The sequence below is a fragment of the Acinonyx jubatus genome, chromosome A2, assembly GCF_027475565.1.
Source record: "Acinonyx jubatus isolate Ajub_Pintada_27869175 chromosome A2, VMU_Ajub_asm_v1.0, whole genome shotgun sequence".
Lineage (NCBI taxonomy): Eukaryota > Metazoa > Chordata > Mammalia > Carnivora > Felidae > Acinonyx > Acinonyx jubatus.
Window position 1 is genome coordinate 67,634,347 of NC_069383.1, and position 4,813 is coordinate 67,639,159.

A 4,813-nucleotide genomic window follows, 5' to 3' on the forward strand; every position below is an offset into this window, starting at 1 on the left:
GTCACAACTGAGAAATTGTGTTTCTTTTGAATACTTCTTTTTTTGGAAGGACCATTAAGGTGCTTAGAGTAAATACTTCTACTTATCTGTGTGTAAGTCTGTGAAAAGATGACTGGTTGACTCTTGTTTAGATAAAAGCACCACAAAACCCCAATGATCTCAAGCTTTATTTATTTATTTATTTATTTATTTATTTATATTTAAATGTTTATTTATTTTGAGAGAGAGAGAGCAAGCAGGGGAGGGGCAGAGAAAGAGGGAGAGAGAATCCCAAGTAGGCTTCCATACTGTCAGTGCAGAATGCAACATGGGGCTCAGTCCCACAAACCATGAGATCATGACCTGAGCCAAAGTCAAGAGTTGGAGCGTTAACTGGCTGAGCCATTCAGGCACGGCGGTGATTGCCGCCCCCCCCCCGCCCCGTTGTCTCAAATTTGAAGGCCAAGAAAAAGTAATTACGCATGTCAGAAACATAAATGGCAATTCTTCACAGGAAAGATTTAGGTAAAAGTTGAACCCATAGGACCTCCCTCCAGATGGCAAATCGCACAGCCTCACTTCCACATGCTAAGGAAATGACTTCATCTTTAAGTATTGCCTGCTCCCCTGTCATTCTAAGGACTGTGCTAGATGGGAATTTTAAAGTTTGGGGTTGTTATGTCATCAGCTCAGGAGATGCAGAACTGAGAAAGATGTTAGGAAACCTCCAATCCAACTCCCTTGTTTTAATGTTTTTGAGGGAATGAAGAACAGGACAGAGGAAAACTCGAGACATTCCCCTAGGTCACACAGAAAGGCAAGTTGCTAATTACATGACAGTTGCTCATATGGTTTAATTGTTTTTATGACAACCCTTAAATCCTGTTTCTCCCTCCTTCTTCACTGCATTTCCTTTTTCTTTGGAGACTGTCATGATCGGGGTAAAATACTGAGGTAATCACAGACCCATTGTGATTGCTATCCAGGGTCCAGCATTCATATATTATTTACTGCTGAGTTCTAGCCTGTAAAACACCTGTTCTCCTAATTTTTCTCTGGAATGAACACAAGTATGCATATGAGTATGCATATACCTGACCCACTCCTGGCTGTGGGCTCATATTTCCAATGCGCTGTAACTGCACTGCTTTCCCTTCCCAAGAAAGAACAATTGACTATAATAGTGACATTCTTTATAGGGAAAATCTTAAGTATTCTAAAAAATTTTTTATTCATTAAATCATTCACATATTTTCATAGTTTAAGCTATTTCTAGCCACATCTCCAAACTGATTGTGACTATGGTCACTAATATTCCCAATGAGAAATGTTGCTTTGTGAAGTCACTTTGTTTGATTTAATCCTTTGCACGATCTTATGTGGTAGTTACTAATTTTATCTCCATTTTATACATGAGAAACCTGAAGCTCAGAGAAGTTAAGTAACTTGCCCAAAGTCCCACTGGCCAGTGGAGGAAAAGTCAGCATCCTAACCCTGATGTCACTGACTCAAAAGCACATAACCTTTCTCCTATGCTATGGTGCTTTAAGAATTGAGTCTCCACTTAAAAACTGAGAACAAACTGAGGGTAGATGGGGGGGTGGGAGGGACGGGATGGGGGGGTGATGGGTATTGAGGAGGGCACCTTTTGGGATGAGCACTGGGTTTTGTATGGAAACCAATTTGACAATAAATTTGATATTAAAAAAAATAAAAACAAAACAAAACAAAACAAAAGAATTGAGTCTCCAGTCCTCCTCTTAAACGCTGCCTGCGCTGCAGCTCTGGCTGCCCCTGGGGGCAGGGCTGTAGGGGAAAGTGCCACATCCTTTGAGTGAAGTGAGAATTCTGCTAGAGAGGAAATGGCTGCCTCTTGATCATCCTCCTCAGCTGCTGGGGTCGTTGGAAGTTCTGTCACTGGATCTGGTGTCAGTGTCTCAGACCTTGCCCCACCACGGAAAGCCCTTTTCACCTACCCCAAGGGAGCTGGAGAGATGTTGGAAGATGGCTCTGAGAGATTCCTCTGCAAAATCTGTTTTCAGTTACCAAGTGACGTCTGTGCTTAAACAGGTGAAAGATGATCAGCAAGTTGCTCGGATGAAAAAATTAGCTGGTTTGGTAGAAGAGCTGGAGGCAGATGAGTGGTGGTTTAAACCCATTGAGCAGCTGCTGGTGTTCACATCCTCTTCAGATTGACCTTGCCCGGATGGCCACCTCTGGTGCACAGCCAGTGTCCTGGGAGGGACTTTTCTTGCAGCTTACACAGCCACCCAGAGATGCACAGCTCCACTGTGGAATTGTTTGATACACATCCATGCTTTGTTTCTCTGTATCTATCTGCAAGCAACAAATACTTAAATGTGTGATCATGCAGGGAAAAGTTTTGTTTATTCAGAAAAAGTATTGAGAATCAGATTAATACAACCAGCATCAGGTTTAAAAGATATTTATAAAACTTTACAAGCCAGGTAGGACATATGCCAGAATTGGCCAACTGAATGACGTCACTCCTGTCATTCATGCAGTGCCTGGAGTCCTCACCAGTCAAATCCAAGATCAGGATCTGGAATTATAAAACACAGCATTTCTGACCTAAAACAGTTCTTTGCAGATGAATGTGATTTAAGCTCAGGACCTGTCCAAATGAGGAATTTTAAAATGTTCATTTTTTTCCTTCTATTTTTAGACATCTAATTCTATAGATTCCAATTTTTTCTAACCTCTTCTAGATACATGCTAAATGCTGGCAAAAATACTTTTTGAATGTTGAAGCACTTGTAAAAATAAATCTGTGAGCAAAATCCTTTTAAACAAAGAAATCCTGAGTTCATTTTATTGGTGGGCTCAAGCAATTCTGTAGCAAATAAATCCTTTGAAAGAGTTAAAAAAAATTGAGTCTCAAATACATCCTTCTTTCATAAATACCCAGTGTTAGGTGGGTGATTCCATGCTTAGTTGGAGTAAGAACACCTAGAGAAATGTAGCTTCTGTCCTGTCCTCTCTACTATATTTCATCCCTCTTCTTAGAATGATTTTTTCATTACCTTTTCAATTTAAAATGTATATAAAAGCAAATGCATGTGTTCTTCTCTTTCTTTCATAAACAGTAGTGTAATACACTACTATGTATTTTTCCCCATTTTGCTTTTTTACTTAGCCATACTTTCTGGAAATGACTACAAGGACATGCACAGACATACTCTCTATTCCTTTTACAGCTCCATAGCACTCTACTCAATGCATGTACTGTACTTCATTTAGCCAGCTCCATTGGATTGATAGTTGGGTTACTTTTGGTCTTATTTTGTTGTAAACACTATTTCAAAGAATAGATAGCCTTATGTATTATTGTATTGTTTTTGTATACATCTTTTTTTGTCATGCATTGTTAGGATAGATTCATAGAAGTAGTTGGTATTGCTAAGAAGGTAAATGCACATATAATTTTGCTACATGTTGTTAAATTCTACTCTGTAATAGTTGTATTAATTTACCACCCCAATCAGCAATTCAAGAGCACCTTTCCTTCACAGTGTTGCTACCAATAATGTTCATCAAATTTGAATTTTTATCAAACTGATAAGTGGGAAAAGATGTGACAGTGCAGTTTTAATTTGTGTTTTTCTTATTATGAATAAATTTGGGTATTTTTCCATATGGTTAAAAGCTATCTATTTGTGTCTTTTTTGGGGGCAATATTTGTTCATTTCCATTGTTTGTCTTTTTTTTTCAGTTTTTAAGGGCTCTTTATTTTTACGAATATCGATTTTTTTTCTGTGATAGATATTACAAATATTTGTCTCAGTTTGTCATTTGTCTTTTGGCATTTTGATTTTGCTACCATAAAACTATTTGCCATAAAATTTCCATTATAATCAATTTCCACTTATCAAGAAATAGTACAGAGTAACCAATCTGAGAAATAATTGTGATTAAAAGCATTATTAATATACTGTGAATTTTTGGAAATGTATAGTTACTATGAATCAATGAAGATAGCCACAAATAAGAAGCCAGGTCTTTGCAAGAAAAAAAAAACCTAACAATATGTAAGGGTACAAGAAATATATGAATAGGGGAACTATAGTATTTTTGGATAAAAATATTCCATAGTAAAGGTGTCATTTTACTTACCAGATATATAGGAACTATCAAATCCAAAGATTTAAATATGAAAAAAAGTAAACAGGGACTCAAAAAATTTGTAGAACAGTACCAAATTACTAACATATGTACAATTGGAATCTTATAATCAGAAGAGAGTAAGATTGAGCCAGGAAAAAAAAAATCAAAATTCAGAATATGATGCCTGAAAACTTTATAAATTTTATGAAAAAAAGTCCCTCAAAACCCTGATTTACAGATACAAGGAATTCACCAAACACCAAACAGAATAGATATATGTAATTATAATAGCTATATTTTAAAGAAAACCATACCTGTGCACATGATAGCCAAATTGCTAAAAATTGAAGATAAAGAAAAAAAGCATATACAAAAAAGACATTATTTAAAGGAAAACAGGATAAGAAGGGCATCCTTAAAATGTTGAAAGAAAAATAAATTATTCACCTAGAATCCTATGTTAAGTAATAATAAGCTTTAAAATCAAGGATAAAATAAAAACATTTTCAGATAAATGAAAACAGAGAAAATTCTTTGACGGCAGATATCCTTAAAATAGACAATGGGCAATGAATAAAGTTTACAAATCCAAACATTAGTTACTTGAATAGATTAATAAAATGGATAAACCCCCTAACAAAAGTAGTCAATAATAAAGAGAATACAAATTACCAAAATAAAAAATGTAAGAGAGATTATCACTACAGAT

At 36.1% G+C, this 4,813-nt stretch overlaps 1 pseudogene; it reads left to right on the forward strand.

Annotated features, from left to right (window-relative positions):
• Positions 1-1,841: 1,841 nt before the first annotated feature.
• Positions 1,842-2,870, forward strand: LOC106969960 (anaphase-promoting complex subunit 16-like; annotated as a pseudogene).
• Positions 2,871-4,813: the final 1,943 nt, after the last annotated feature.